The sequence below is a fragment of the Oryctolagus cuniculus genome, chromosome 12 (genome assembly GCF_964237555.1).
Source record: "Oryctolagus cuniculus chromosome 12, mOryCun1.1, whole genome shotgun sequence".
Taxonomy (NCBI): Eukaryota; Metazoa; Chordata; class Mammalia; order Lagomorpha; family Leporidae; genus Oryctolagus; species Oryctolagus cuniculus.
The window spans coordinates 2,334,479-2,350,062 of NC_091443.1; the positions used below are offsets into that span (position 1 = coordinate 2,334,479).

Below are 15,584 nucleotides of genomic sequence, written 5' to 3' on the forward strand. Positions count from 1 at the left end.
TTCAAAGGCCCTGCAGGGCTCAAGGGTGAGCCGCTGAGGGCCATCTGGGATCTGCGGCCATTCTCAGAGGCCTTGGGACACTGCTCTGGCTTAATTCTGCCCGTCACAGTGTGGGAGGGAGCCTGGCGCTGCAGGCTGAGGCTTGGGGGCGGCTCTGGCCAGCGCCTTCCCGTCTGTGATCGCCCGTGCTGTTTGTAGCCATGGTGCCCCCACCTTGCACAATTCTCACTTTGTTTATTTGAAAGGCAGAGCGACAGCCAGAGGAAGAAAGGGGGAGAGAGAGCGAGAGAGCGAGAGAGCTCTCCAAATGCCTGCGTCCGCTGGGGCTGAGCAGGCCGGAGCGGGAGCCGGGAACTCCGCCCGGATCTCCCCGTGGGTGGCAGGGCTCATCAGCAGGAGCTGCCCTGGGAGCGTCCCGGGAGACTCAGACCGGCCTCCCAGGCAGCTGCCACCGGAGCACTGAGCACCCACCCCGTGGCTCTGCTTGGAACCTGGTGGAGTTGTTCATCCGTCGGCCTGGGTGAGCTGTCTTCAGAGCAGGGCGAGGAGCCCAGGGAGGCCGTTAGTCCCTGACGGCGGGCTGTGGCCTTGGGCAGTGAAGCACGTGGCGTCATCAGCCTGAGCCCTGGTAGTTCTGCTTAGGTGACGCCGAATCCCCAGGGAGCCCGGGGGTGGATATTGATGGTTTCCAACGGCCCCTGTAAATGCTGGTGGCTCACGTGGCGTCTGTTAGGGTCATGTACCTGTCTACCAGCGGTGCAGCGGCCATCACGGCCATCACGGCCATCACGGCCATCACGGCCACCGCAGTTCTCCCCTCGGCTCCTGGAGCTCCCTCAGCCTCGGGACCCACAGGAAGCCTTTGCACACACGGTGTGTCCTCAGCGTGGCCCATCCACGTGTGCTGGGCGGGGAGACCTCATCTGTGTCGGCCTGCGGGTGACCTTATCTGTGTCGGCCTGGGGTGACCTCATCTGTGTCGGCCTGGGGTGACCCCATCTGTGTCGGCCTGGGGTGACCTCATCTGTGTCGGCCTGGGGTGACCTCATCTGTGTGCGCTGGGCGGGGAGACCTCGTCCGTGTGCTCCTGGGGTGACCTCATCTGTGTGCTGGGCAGGGAGACCTCGTCCGTGTGCTCCTGGGGTGACCTCATCCGTGTGTTCCTGCTGGGGTGACCTCATCAGTGCTCAGCTGCGGGGGGCTCCAGGTGTGAACTTGCACTCTAGGTCTTCTCCTGGGCGCTGGACTCGGGCTGTTCCCCTCTCCTGTGTGTGTCCAGTGCCTGGTGCATTCCTTGCTGCATGGTAGATGCTCAGGAAGGTTCTGTCCAGTGAGTGCACGAGGGAAAGACCCCACCCCCTTTACCAGCTGTCGAGGGAGCGTCTCTTCCCCATTTGCAGGTGGGGCGGGGCCGTTTCACAGGAACACGCAACACGCCAGCTGCGCTGCCTTCCACTCACTCGAGCTGGTGTTCTGGGAAGAGCAGACGGGACCCCGGCCCCGGGCTTGCGTTCTGACGTGTGAGACCCAGCAGGCACAGTGTCTGACCACGAGATGGTGGTTCCTGCCCTGGGGACGTGAGCGGGGGTCATGGCCAGAGACCAGGAGCGGGGCTGTGGGGCGGGTTCAGCTGGGACAGCTGGAGGGGCTGCGGGTTTTCCAGCCTGGAGTCCTCTCCTTGCTTCGCACGTGCCTCGTCTACACCAGGAACGTTAGTGACGTCAGGTGAGACTGCCAGAGAGACGTTTCAGATCCACTGGAGGAATCAGCGACTCTCCCATGGTTGCAGGGGTCTTCAAGACCTTCCGAAGATTTGGTTTAGCCCAGTGGTTCTTCTGTTAAAAACGTTTAAAGAATTGAAAAATTACTACTACAGGCCTGGCGCTGTGGCGTAGCGGGTAAGGTCACCTCCTGGGATGCTGGCATTTCAAATGGGCTCCAGCTCATGTCCCAGCTGCCCTATTTCCAATCCAGCTTCCTGCTAATAGTGTGGAAAAAGCAGTGGAAGGTGGTGCAAGTGCTTGGGCCCTGCCACCCATGTAGGAGACCCAGATGAAGCTCCTGGCTCCTGGTTCCTGGCTTTGGCCTGGCCCAGTGCTGGCCCTCATGGCCATTTAGGGAGTGAACCAGGAGATGGAAGATCTCTCTCTCTCCTTCTCTCTCTCTCTCTGTAACTCTGACTTTCAAATAAATAAATACATGTTAAAAATCACTACTATTAAATTTGTCTCCGTAAGTCCCTATTTTCGAAGTCTGACCATCAAAACTCAAGTAGATGTCTGTAGGTTTGCAGCGCCTGTGGGGCTGGCACAGAGCCCGTCACGAGAGGACACGTGGTTTGTTCTTAGATTACTTACACACCCTTACTCGAGGACAGTGTGCAGGGTTGTTGGAATTTTTTTTTGAAATATTTATTGGAAAGAGTTACAGAGAGAGAGAGAGAGGAGAGAGAGAGAGAGAGAGAGAGAGAGAGAGAGAGAATATCTTTCATCTGCTGGCTCACTCCCTAAGTGGCCACAACAGCCAGGGCTGAGCCAGGCTGAAGCCAGGAGCCAGGAGCTTCTCCGGGGTCTCCCATGTGGGTGCAGGGCCCAAGGACTTGAGCCATCTGCACTGCTTTCCCAGGCCACAGCAGAGAGCTGGGTTGGAAGTGGAGCAGCCGGGACACGAACAGGCGCCCGTATGGGGTGCGCTGCTGCTGTCGGAGGCTCAGCCCACTGTGCCACAGCGCCGGCCCAGTGCTCGGGTTTGGCAGTGAGGTTGGGGTCAGATGCGTCTCAGCAGAGCGTGCGAGCCCCCGCCCCCGCCATGCCTCGGTCCGACCACGCCCACTCTTGCCGTGGACTCGGCTGTGGGACTCTGTGCGTTTGCTTCTCCACAGCAGCTCTGCCCGTTTCCCGGTGAGAAGCTGTGGTCACACGGGTCGGTTTCAAGGTCGTGTGCGTGCGGCTCTCCCTCGGTCAGGCTCTGCCCTCTTAGCCGTTGTGCTGTGCAAAGGCGGGGAACCCTGGGGGGCCGGGGCTCTGTCTCCGAGCGAGGCTTCCTGGTTTGAACCTCAGCTCTGCTGTGTGATCTTGGGCAAGTGGCTGGCCCTTTCTGTGCCCGTGTTTCCTCCCCCCTAAAGGGTGCTTAGTCAGTGCAGGGAGAGTAGCTGACTTCTCTGGTGCTGGGCACGCAGTGTGGTGTCTGGTCATGGGGGCTGGGGAGGAGCAGGCTGGAGGCGGCCGTGCACCGAGCGTCTGGGCCGGTTGCTGCTGGCGTGGCCGCAGTGGCTGGGCGCGGGCTGGCTTGCTGCGTGCACTGCAGTGGATGCTGCGTGCTTGCGCTGCCTGGCCTGGTGCTTGGCTCGTGTGTCAGATTTTCTCAGAGCAGTGAATGGAACGGATCTCAGCGGCCGCGCCTGTGGCCATAAAACACCAGGGCCCAGCAAACACGGCCCTCGGCTCTGCCTGCCGGGAGCCCGGCTTGCTGCGGCTGCGTCGGTCGGGCTGCCGTCCCTGGTGCGCCAGAGGGCCAGGTGCTTCGCCCACGCAGGCCGGCTCTGCTGCTCTGCGCTCTTTCCTGTTGGCACTGGGACAAAGCCTCGGACAGCAGCGTCCTGGCGTGGCTGGAGGCTGCTCAGGCTGCCTGCTCGGAGGATCACAGCCAGAGGTGACTGAGGACGTCCCCACGCCCCACCTGGCCTCCCCCGCACCGCGCCATCTGCAGCGGCATCTTCCAGGCTGACCGGCTAGCTCTGTGAGTTACAGATCTTTCAGGGAGCTTAGGGGGGCGGCAGCCGTGCTGTGCCGGTGCCGTAACGTGACAGCTGGCAGCTTAGAACTGACGTGCGTAGATTGTGCTTCGGTAGAAAAGCCACCAGCCCCAGGGCCAGGCCTGGACAGTGCTCTGTGCTGCCACGGCGCGTCCTCCCCACTCGCCCCGGGCCCCACCCCCAGAGGCACGGGCCGACTCGGCACCTTCCCGGGCTGCGCTCTCTGCCGAGGGAGTCCCTGTTCACTGCCCTCGGGTGTTCCCAGTGCCGGGCACTGTGGCAGCCCAGGGCCGAGTCGGGGTTGGGGTTCCGGCACAGCATCTCAGGTCCGTGGAGCAACCCTCGGGGTTTTGTCCCCTGAGGCCTCTCTGTCCTCCCTGGCGCGGGGACCTCGGAACAGAGGGAAAGGAGCGACAGTGAGCGTGGCGGGGCCTGGACGCGGCAGCTGAGCCCACTCGGGCGGGGCCCAGGTCTCTCCACGTCCTCGGACCTGCCACTCCGGAGGCAGCTCGTCTAGGAGCCAGCCCTGGCGCTTGCCGGCTGCGTGACACTGGGGCCGGCGACTTCCTCTCTCTGTGCCTGGGTTTCCTAGCTGTAAGTGCTGAGGACAGTCCCAGGCCCCTCCCTCAGGGGTTAAGTGAGTTAGGACGGTGAATGCTGGAGCCGTGTCTGGCTCATAGGAACGGCCGAGCGGGCACTAACTGCCGGGTGCCGGGCAGAGCCCTCCTGGAAGGGGCCGCTGCCCTGGGGGAGGGGAGCAGAGGGAGGCTCTGAGGGGAGCGTCAAGGTCGCTCAGGGTGAGGCGGGAGAGCTGGGCGGGGGCTGTGGGCCTGGCATCTGCAGGTGGGGCAGGAAGCTGGGCCCTGACCCCCAGAGCCTTCAGCAGGGCTGACCCCACTGAACTCATCCTCCTTGCAGTTTCCCGTGGAAGCCAAGCCAGGTGCAGCGTCTCCCGTGGGCTCAGGGTGCTCTGTACCCCACGGGGGCCTGCCCTGGACCACCCTGTCCTCAGCCCATCCAGTCCTCCGCATCTTGTCTCCACCCGTGAGCCAGCTGCAGCCTGGAGAAAACCTCGGTGTGTCCCAGTGGCTGGGTCCTCTACGGGGAGCCGCGTGCACGGGAGGACACTTCCCACGTGCTCTGAGGTCGCCTTGCACACTGGCTGGGGAGGTGTTGGGCGGGAGGGCGTCCCCCTGGCTCTGTCAGATCCCGCTGGGCCTCTGCGGAGGAGGGGTCTCTGGTGAGGGGCTTCCGGTACCTTCACGTGGGTCTGCCTCTCTCCTACCCCTCCGAAGGTCTCCATTTCTTCCTTGGCTTCTTGGCTTCCTTGCACTGTGAGGGCCACTGCTGAGTGAGAAACCTGTTCCCCAGTCGTTCAGTCCCGGGGGCGTCCCGCGTGTGTGAGGCTGATGACTGGCTCGGTGCCCCGGGAGGGGCCCAGGGGGACTCGGAACTCAGGCACAGGCGGGGTCCAGCGTCGTGGGCAAAGCAGGAAAGCTTTTTCAAAAGCTGTGGTCCAGGCGGCCAGCGCTGTGGCGTGGCGGGTCCAGCCGCCGCCTGCCACACTGACATGCCCTCTGGTGCTGGTTTGTGATCTGATGGCTTCCCTTCTGATGCAGCTCCCTGCTGGAGGCCTCAGGAAAGCAGGGGACGATGGCCCATGTATCCAGGCCCCTGCCACCCATGGGAGACCCAGATGGAGCTCCTGGCTTCGACCTGGCCTAGCGCGGACTGTCGTGGCCATCTAGGGAGTGGACCAGCAGATGGAGGACCCTCACTGTCCTCGCTGTAATGCTCACTTTCAAAATCAATCAATCAATCAATCAATCAGTCTAAAAATTTATAAAGCAGAGCTGCAGATTCGTGATGTTCCCATGTAGCTCACTGCAGGATGGTTCAAGGCTGCTCCTGGTCTCAGCTCTGAGCCCTCGGGGCCTGGTGATGTACCCTGAGGGACTCAGTGGACACTGAGCAGAGAGAGGGTGAGCTCAGGGCCGGCGCCCTGGGCGGGCAGGGGGCAGATGTCACATCCCAAGACTTACAGAAACGAGAGGCCATGCAGGGCACAGCCGCCTTCAGGGCAGGGACGCGGGGGTCTTCGCTGCAGGGAGCGCACTGCAGCCTCGGGGGCGTGGCCTGTCCTGTCCTGTCCGGCACAGGTGAAGCCCGCCTGGGGAAGAGTCGCTTTCCACCAGGGTGCTCTGGTAGCGGACGGCTGGTGCTCTGTGTTCCCGCCTCGCCTCTCCCCACCGACGGCAGAAAAACCGCAAACCATGCCCTGCACGTGTCCCAAGTCCCCCCGTCAGGTGTGCGGGGCAGAGTGAGGGAAGGAGGAGAAGCCTGGCCCTATTACCTGGACAAGGCTTTGGGGTGCAGGGAGGCGAACAGTTAATCTGTGGCCAGATGAGGGCGTGGCCGACTTCCGAGCGCCGAGGATGACCACCCTGCTGGACGAGGGTGTCGGGGGGTTGTAGAGGGGCTTCCGGTCTGGAGGAGTTGGCAAGGAGCCGCAGCCTCTGGCGTCGGGTGCCACGGCTCATCATACTTTCCCTCTGTCTGGTCACGGTGTCCTTGATGTCCACGGTGGTGGGATTGGAGCTGGCCTGACCAGGTCCCCCTGTGCTGGAAGAGGAGCTGAGCTGAGGAGCAAGGCAGTGTGTGCCTCAGGGGGTGGACGGGCCGGAAGCCGGCCGTGCTGCCCGGGGCATCCGCTTCCGGCTTTACCTGCAAGTGGTGGGAACTGCTGGTGGGATCTCACACCCGCACACGTGCCATGCTGGGCTGTGTTCTCCCCGTGGGCCTGGCAGTTCCCTCCACGCAGGTGCTGCCTTCCCCGCTCGTGGTGGGCACCGGCCAAGGTGCTGTCGTGATGCGGGGGCATCTGGGCTCTGTCTGCCGTGCCTGCCAGGTACTGGGGCCAGGGACGTAAACGAGACCCGCCCTTCTCGTCTCTCTCTCGCCCTGGGTTCTCGATGTCTTGGATGCCACGTGTTCTAGGCACCGCATAAGAGGATGGAAGTGGGTGCAAATTCTTCTTAAAAATACCAGCAGCCAAACAGCTCTCAGTGACAGTGCAGCTATCTCCTGGCCCAAGGCAGATCTTTGGGTGTTAAGCAAATTGTGAAAATGGGAAACGTGAGGACGATGAGCAGATGAGATGTCAGCATTTTCAAAGGCCAGGAGGAAAATCCAACTCGTGTTGCATCCTGTCCTTGGCAAGGAGTCCGCTCCTTCCCGCAGTGGCGCCTGCCGTCTGTCTGCTCGCTGATCTGTGCTCAGACCCACAGCTGTGGGCCCAGGCTTTCATTTCCGTCACATGACGACTGCTGGGCAGGTACACAGTGGCACGCGAGTCCCAGCGGAATGAGTGACGGTGGGGCTCGGCCTGTGGGAGGGTTGGGCGACATCTCCCAAGCAAGGAAGTTGTGGTCTGGGACAGCTATGGAGGAGTGTTCCCTGGGAGTGGGGCTGGCAGTCACATGGCGTAGGCTGGGTGTGGAACTGGGTGAGTGCCGCGAGGTGGAGAACCGAGGAGTTGTACCGTTCCTGGAAAACTGTGTTTCAGGAAGCGCCCACAAAACTGAGGCAGACGTTTCTGGTCCATAGGTCGATCACTGGTTCTCTGCTGGGCATTTCAGAAGGACACAGCAGAAACTGAATGTCAGTGTCCAGGTGATCCAGTGCAGTGGGAAGTCACAGGACAGTACCCGGGATGCAGTAGGACACAGGGGAGTCACACGGCAGTACCAGGACCGGGGGATGCAGCAGGACACAGGGGAGTCACAGGACAGTACCCGGGATGCAGTAGGACACGGGGAAGTCACACGGCAGTACCCGGGATGCAGTAGGACACGGGGAAGTCACACGGCAGTACCAGGACCGGGGGATGCAGCAGGACACGGGGAAGTCACACGGCAGTACCCGGGGATGCAGTAGGACACGGGGAAGTCACACGGCAGTACCCGGGGATGCAGCAGGACACGGGGAAGTCACACGGCAGTACCCGGGGATGCAGTAGGACACGGGGAAGTCACATGGCAGTACCCGGGGATGCAGTAGGACACGGGGAAGTCACACGGCAGTACCCGGGGATGCAGTAGGACACGGGGAAGTCACATGGCAGTACCCGGGGATGCAGCAGGACACGGGGGAGTCACAGGACAGTACCCGGGGATGCAGTAGGACACAGGGGAGTCACAGGACAGTACCTGGGGATGCAGTAGGACACGGGGGAGTCACAGGACAGTACCTGGGGATGCAGCAGGACACGGGGAAGTCACACGGCAGTATCGGGGGATGCAGTAGGACACAGGGAAGTCACACGGCAGTAGCAGGACCAGGGGATGCAGTAGGACACGGGGGAGTCACAGGACAGTACCCGGGGATGCAGCAGGACACGGGGAAGTCACACGGATCCAGTAAGACATGGGGGAGTCACAGGACAGTCCCTGGGGATACAGTAGGACACGGGGAAGTCGTATGGCAGTACCCGGGGATGCAGTAGGACACGGGGAAGTCGCATGGCAGTACCCATGATCCAGTAGGACACAGGGAAGTCACACGGCAGTACCTGGGGATGCAGTAGGACACGGGGAAGTCACAGGACAGTACCTGGGATCCATAGGACACTGGGGAGTCACGCGGGAGTACCTGGGATCATGTGAAGACCAACCTCCTCATATTTGTCCGGATAATTTAGTACTCATTTGTATGTAATGTGGATTAACTGTTTTTGGACTATTATTCCTGCATAGCTCCGATTCAAAGGCTGTCTACTGGGGAATCCCTTCTGGGTTCTGGACTAGGTACCAGCCCCGTGCTCATGGCTGCAATGGCGCCTTCTCCCTGGCCTTGTCGAATGATGTATTTGCAACATCTGTCCCTTCCCTAGAGTGTGCACTCGGCAGAAGCGGGAGCTGCAGCTGCTGTCTGGACCATTCCTGGAGCATGGCGGGTGCTCATGTCAGGCCGTGATCGGGCAGAGACCGTGCAGCCGTAGGGCCGCTGGGTGTGCTTGAGTGACGGTGCTACGGGCATCCGAGCGTGCTTTCTGCGCAGCTCATACTCAGCAGAGTGTGGATCTGCTTCCTCCCAACAGGTGGCATTTTAGAAGGTGGTGTGGAAAGGAACATTGAGATGGGCGGTGGGGCAGGACCCCGACAGGTGCTCCTGACCTCGTCCCTGGGAACAGCACCAGGGACGGCTTCTTCCGGCCACGGCCCCAGGCGCCCTCGCGGTCGGTGGTGTGCGTTTGAGCGGTGGCTGGCTGGGCCCCTGGCGCAGGGTGGGGGCACGGAGAAGCCAAGCCGTCTGGCCTCGGGGGAACCGTGTTCCTGACCCTGGCGGCATCGCCTCGTCACGGGAACTGTGGTCAGGCCCTACCTTGTCTCAGACGCTGAAAACTGGAATCTCTGGCTTTGGAGCTTTTTGAGATACTTTTCATCCCGTTGTCCACGCAGGCACGCGTTCCGCAAGCACTAAGCGAGCATTTGTTTGGGTCAGCCACAGTGGCGTCCTGGCGCTCACTCACAGCTCGGCCGGCGCGTGCTGGGCCTGGAGCAGCTGCTGAGAGGGGGAGCTGCGCTCCCTGACCGCGCGGTCCTGGCTGTACACGGAGCACAGGAAAACAGCCCAGTGATTCCCGTAAGCCTCGTCTCCTGTTTGAACCGGTTCTGCAGTGTCAGCATGTTTTCGGCTTGGGTGCACTTTTGATAGGAAGCCCAGGTCTGATGTGGTTCTGCACAGCTGTATACCCACGTGTGTGCAAGTATTTCAGAATGAGACAGCGCAGAATCCCGAGGGTTCATTCTCTCGCCTCGTCTTATAGACGTTTGCACTTAGGAGTGCTTATGGCGGCCTGCCCCTCCCCCAACAACCTGCCGCCTCACACGGGGAAACCTGCCAGGCACGGCCGGGACAGCATCAGGCGACAGCACCATGTCTGCGGCCTGTCCCTGGCAGGGATGTTGCCGAGTGGTGCCTGCCCGTGTGTGTGGCTCAGAGACGCTTGGTCTGGCAACAGCTGAACGCTTGGTGCTGAGACCAGCGTTACGCCTCGCACACATCGCAGTGAGGTTCAGCCACGGCTGCTGTGTGGAGGGCCGGTCTGGGACAGCGCTCTGCTCACAGAAGTGACCGTGTCGTCCTGACCGTACAGCGATGACTCCGTTTGGCCCTCGTTTGTCTGTGGGTTAATTGGGCGAGTTGCTGTGCAGAGATCATAAGCTGAAGGACTTCCTGCAGAAGGATGGAGCAGTGAGAAGTAGGGTCCTGGGTCCTGCACGTGCGTGAGAAGAGAGGGAGGGAGAGTTGCGGGCATCGTGCGGTCCCGGAGCTGTGGGCTCCTTAGCCCGGGTGTCCCAGGCCATCTCCTGAGGGCCATTCTGGGTTCTGTTCTTCAGTGTCAACGTTGGCTGTAGGATATTTTCCAATTCTAAAGCAGCTCTTGCATTGTGTGTGCAGAGGTGTGGGCTCCGAGTCCCGTCTGTGGCTCATCCCTGACCACCACACTGAGGGGCCACACGTCCCTGTCACCCAGGCCGACCACCACTGATGGGCCACACATCCCTGTCACACCAGGCCAACCACCACACTGACGGGCCACACGTCCCTGTCACACCGGGCTGACCACCACCGAAGGGCCACACGTCCCTGTCATGCTGGGCTGACCACCACTGAAGGGCCACACGTCCCTGTCATGCTGGGCTGACCACCACTGAAGGGCCACACGTCCTTGTCATGCTGGGCTGACCACCTCTGAAGGGCCACATGTCCCTGTCACCCAGGCTGACCACCACTGACGGGCCACACGTCCCTGTCACCCGGGCTGCCCTCCATCGGCTGGCTCAGAGCCTTGTGTCCTTGTCGGAACAGTGGGCACACGTCCCTGTCACCCGGCTGACCACCATGACGGGCCACACGTCACCCGGCTGCCCTCTGTCGGCTGGCTCAGGGGTTGATGACGCTTCCCGCCTCAGAAGCCAGAGCTCTGCAAAGCGCTCCGCACCCGTGACTCCTCAGCAAGAGTGCCGTCGCGGCCGTGGCTGGCACCGCGTCCCAGACCAGGGAGACCTGCTGGGTCCCTTTCCTCTGCGTGTCTTCCCTGGGGTCTGAGGGACACTGTGGGTGCTTTCTGTTCCCCAAGTCTCCTGCGCCTTGTGTCTGCCCATGCTGTCAGCCGCCCCTCTTGGTCCCACACAGTGCTCCTCACCACTCAGCCATCCCCAGAGCCACGTGCTTGCTGTGTCCTGGCACACGGCTCTTCCGTCTGCTCTTGACCGCACTCTGCAGAATCCCAGCAGCCAGTGCGTTTCCCTTCACCTCCTGACGCTGCTTCAAATCTTCATGTCAGAGCGTCGCCACGGCTCTCTTGAGCGGTTCCAGACGTTTTGCGTAAGAGAATCTACACCTATTCCTGGTCGGTTAGTGTCAGTGATGCAATGACTGTGGATCCACTTAAGTGGATAAAAGTGTCTTCCATTTTGGAAGAGATGATGTTGGAAATCACCCCCTTATTATCGATTAAAGGACATTTAAGGGCCGGCGCCGCGGCTCACTAGGCTAATCCTCTGCCTTGCGGCGCCAGCACACCCGGTTCTAGTCCCGGTCGGGGCGCCGGATTCTGTCCCGGTTGCCCCTCTTCCAGGCCAGCTCTCTGCTGTGGCCTGGGAGTGCAGTGGAGGGTGGCCCAGGTCCTTGGGCCCTGCACCCCATGGGAGACCAGGAGAAGCACCTGGCTCCTGGTTTCGGATCAGCGCGATGTGCCGGCCGCAGCGGCCATTGGAGGGTGAACCAACAGCAAAGGAAGACCTTTCTCTCTCTCTCTCTCTCTCTCTCTCACTGTCCACTCTGCCTGTCAAAAAAAAAAAAAAATACAGGACATTTAAGAAAATAATTAATTCAACATCAAAGCGATTTTGGTTCTGGATCCGCCAGGTGGGCTGTGCACCTGTCTCTCCCGTGTTTGTGTCTGTTTGGGTTTTGCAGGCCCAGGTTCTCTTGACCTGAAGTGGGTCAAGTTTTGCTTGCTTCCGTGGAAGCTGTCACTGGGCACTGTTCTCTGTGCCACGTTTCCAGAGAGCAGGGCTCGTGGCGACCTTAGGAGAGGCTGTTTCTTCCCCGCAGGGTCCGCAGAGGGGAGTGGGATGGGGGTACTCCCGGCCCCTCCCCCGGCAGGGCCCGCAGAGGGGAGCGGGATGGGGGTACTCCCGGCCCCTCCCCCGCAGGGCCCGCAGAGGGGAGTGTAATGGGGGTACTCCCGGCCCCTCCCCTGTAGGTCAGCGTTGTTCCGTGTTTCCTGGGACAACAGATGAACTTGCTGAGCAGGAGGAGTGGCGGGCTGCTGGTGAGGATGATGGTGGCCACCACTGTCATTCACGTGTTTTATGTAAATGAACTCAGTGATGCAGGTTAAGTTTATTTCTCTGTGTTTAACTGTAAGAGGAAAATGATTGTAAAACACAGTGGATTAGCAGTGCCGTGTGTCGTCCGGTGGGTTGCTGGACCTCTGCGAAGTTCAGGTTTCTGATGTTTAAGGGGAGGCAGTCACACCTGCCTGTAGGGTAGAACGAGTTGTAGAGACGGGAGAAGGTCCTGGCGCTTAGTGAACTTTAAAAGGTAAGAGAATGTTCCAGTCTGTCTTAGGCGGTGCATGTCAGCCAAGCAGACAAGAGACTCACTCTTCTATTTCCAGGACTTGTTTGTTTTGTTAAATCACATGTTTTCTGGCACTGGAAGCAGAGGACTGAACACGCCCTGTTCTTACAAGCAGGCTGGAAGTTTTGAGTCACGAACATGGCATATTTTAAGAAAAACTGACAGGCATTCACATTCCCTAGGCAGCCCCCACGGGTGCCTGCACACTGCGTTACAAAACTCTACTGGCATTGCACTGTGTTGGCATATTGCTGGAGGGGAATGATTTATCTGTGGGCTGCTGGAGGAAATATTTCTCCATATTTGCAAGTGGAGTCGCCTTTCTCCTTCCTCACTAGACTTATTGCCTTGATAAAATGAATTCTCTGATGCTCTTAAATGTTTCTCAGTAAGAGATGAATTTCAGAGTCTCCGATTGAATCAATAATTTTCTGCTTGACTGTGGAGCAGGGAACATTGTAACCGATTGCAAAGTAGCCTTGGTGAACGGCCGCGGAGGGACCCTGTCCAGAGTGCTGAAAGTGCCCCTGCTTGGGCCGGTGGCCCTGGGCTTCTTTCCCGGAGGCTCCTTGTTACGACGTGGAGTCCAGCCTGCTGCCATTCCTGAGCCACCTGAGCTCCTCGTGCCTTGCAGGGTGGCATCTTCCAGGCCTCTCGGTGACCTTTGAGTCTCTTGCTTTGATGTTTTCTCTCTCTCTCTCTCTCTTTTTTTTTTTTTTTTTTTTGACAGGCAGAGTGGACAGTGAGAGAGAGAGACAGAGAGAAAGGTTTTCCTTTTGCTGTTGGTTCACCCTCCGATGGCCGCCGTGCCCGGCGTGCTGTGGCTGGCGGGCAGGAGCCAGGTACTTCTCCTGGTCTCCCATGGGGTGCAGGGCCCAAGCACTCGGGCCATCCTCCACTGCCCTCCCGGGCCACAGCAGAGAGCTGGCCTGGAAGAGGGGTGACCGGGACAGAATCCGGTGCCCCGACCGGGACTAGAACCCGGTGTGCCGGCGCCGCAAGGCGGAGGATTAGCCTAGTGAGCAGTGGCACCGGCCCTGATGTTTTCTCTTAAGGTGACCCATGAGTTTTTCTCCTTGTGAACATAAGGTGCGCTTGTTAGTTTTTGTTGAGTGTACATTATAACTAATTCAATAACTTTCCACATTTATGTCCCAGGGTGCAGACGTGGGATGTGTGGCTTTCCACTTGTAGTGTTTGTTCTAAGCAGGGCGGTTTGGTGCTTAGGCTTCTGAAGGAGAACCGAGCCATGGAATTGCAAGTTCTCCTGGCTTTGAGTCACTAATTTGGGTTTAATTAGAATGATGATTAAAATCTTATGTTTATAAAATACCTAAAACCATATTCCTAAGAAATTTGGGAGTAAAAGCTGAGCTTATTGTATTAAGATTATATATTAGCTTCCACTTAATTTTTTGTCTTATGTTATCAATATTTTCCTACCCTCACTTTATTTTAACTACAACTTTTTAAATGATTTATTTATTTATTTGAAAGTCAGAGTTACACAGAGAGAAAGGAGAGGCAGAGAGAGCGAGAGAGAGAGAGAGCGAGAGCGTGAGGTTTGCCATCTGATCGTTCGCTGCCCAGATGGCTGCAATGGCCAGGGCTGCACCGATCCAAAGCCAGGAGCCAGGAGCTTCTTCCAGGTCTCCCACATGGGTGCAGGGGCCCAAACTTGGGCTGTCTTCCACTCCTTTCCCAGGCCACAGCAGAGAGCTGGATCACAAGAGGAGCAGCTGGGACTAGAACCGGTGCCCATATGGGATGCTGGTGCTTCAGGCCAGGGCGTTAACCCATGGTGCTACAGCGCCGGCCCCAACCATAATATTTAAAAGAGATTTATTTTATTTATTTGAAAGCATCATAGAGAGAGGTCGAGCTCTGTTCTAGAAAAGAATCCTGCAGAGTCAGTTCAGAGAGAACGGCCCTACCCTGGGGAGAGCATCAAGTTGTTTATCCGATACCAAGTCCTCAGCCTGCCCTTAGCAAGGGTCTTGTTAAGTCTATTTAGCAAAAAATTTCCTCCTACCATTGATATCCCTCCGAGATCACCCAATGACCTCTGGCCGTAACTCCAAGCTGTCCTTGCTGCGCCTGGAGCGGAGGTCGGCGCTGCGTCCACCTCCCTCTCCTGCCCACCTGCTGTTCTCAGCCGGTCTCCAGGACAAAGCTCCCCTCCCATGGCCTCCACACTCTCTTATTTCAAGGCTCCCTCCCTCCCACAGGCAGTGTTTTGTCGAACATTTTCCAGAGAACAATCTGAGAATGTTATTTTTCAATCACTCAGGTTGACTTTTGACATTAATTACAGTTATTGTTATATTAGGGCTTATTACTCTCTTTTCAAAAATTTGCACACCTTTTAACCATCTTTTTTCTGTCTCTTCCTGTTTCTCCTGGATGTGTTGATTTTTATTTTGCAGATTTTATGGTTTTGTTTTTCTGGCGCTTGCCTTAGACTGTTCTAATCACACTCAGCGTTCCAGCGCTTCCACCAAGGGAAATGCGTTCTGATGCCCCCAGCACCTGTGGGTCTGGTCCTCTCCTGCCCACCGTTTTCTTAGTGTTGATCTTTAGCTCTAATTTTCCATACATACTTTTGGTAAATATTTATTTATTTATTTATTTGAAAGATAAGGTGGTAAAGAGAGGGAGAGACAGAAAGAGAGAGAGAGAGAGAGAGAGAGAGAGAGAGAGAGAGATTCCATCTGCTGGTTCACTCCTCAAATGACCACAACAGCTAGAGCTGGGCCAATCTGAAGTCAGGAGCCAGGAGCTTCTTCCAGGTCTCCCACTGTGTATGCAGGGGCCCAAGCACTTGGTCCATTTTCTGCTGGTTTCCCAGGTGCATTAGCAGAGGGCTGGATTGGAAGTGGAGCAGCTGGGACTTGAACTCGTGCCCATATGAGATGCTGGTGTCACAAGTGGCGGCTTAACCCACTATACTGCAGCACCAGTTCCTAAAAAAGGTCCTTCCTGTGGGGAGCAACTGGGAGCAACTCGGACTAGACTGTTACTGGAATTAAGACTTATTCTATGCATCTGCTCTCCCACAATATGGCGCTGGGAGAGGAATAAACAGCTTCTACCCAGCTGCCTCTCACCAACTTGACAAGCTGTAGGAGCTGCTCCTGATTGGAGGAGAGCAGCGTACTCGGCGTGTGGGTAGCAG

At 58.5% G+C, this 15,584-nt stretch overlaps 1 protein-coding gene across 6 annotated transcripts in view; it reads left to right on the forward strand.

Moving 5' to 3' along the window:
* Positions 1-15,584, forward strand: part of SV2B (synaptic vesicle glycoprotein 2B) — a 125,185-nt gene that overhangs the window by 38,571 nt on the left and 71,030 nt on the right. Inside the window, exon 1 of one of the 6 annotated variants that reach the window (XM_051835199.2) lies at positions 3,387-3,738. The exons of the other annotated variants lie outside the window; for them this stretch is intronic. The gene's annotated coding sequence lies outside the window, so the exon portion shown is untranslated. Of the gene's footprint in view, positions 1-3,386; positions 3,739-15,584 lie in introns of those variants that run through there. 6 annotated transcript variants of the gene reach the window in all.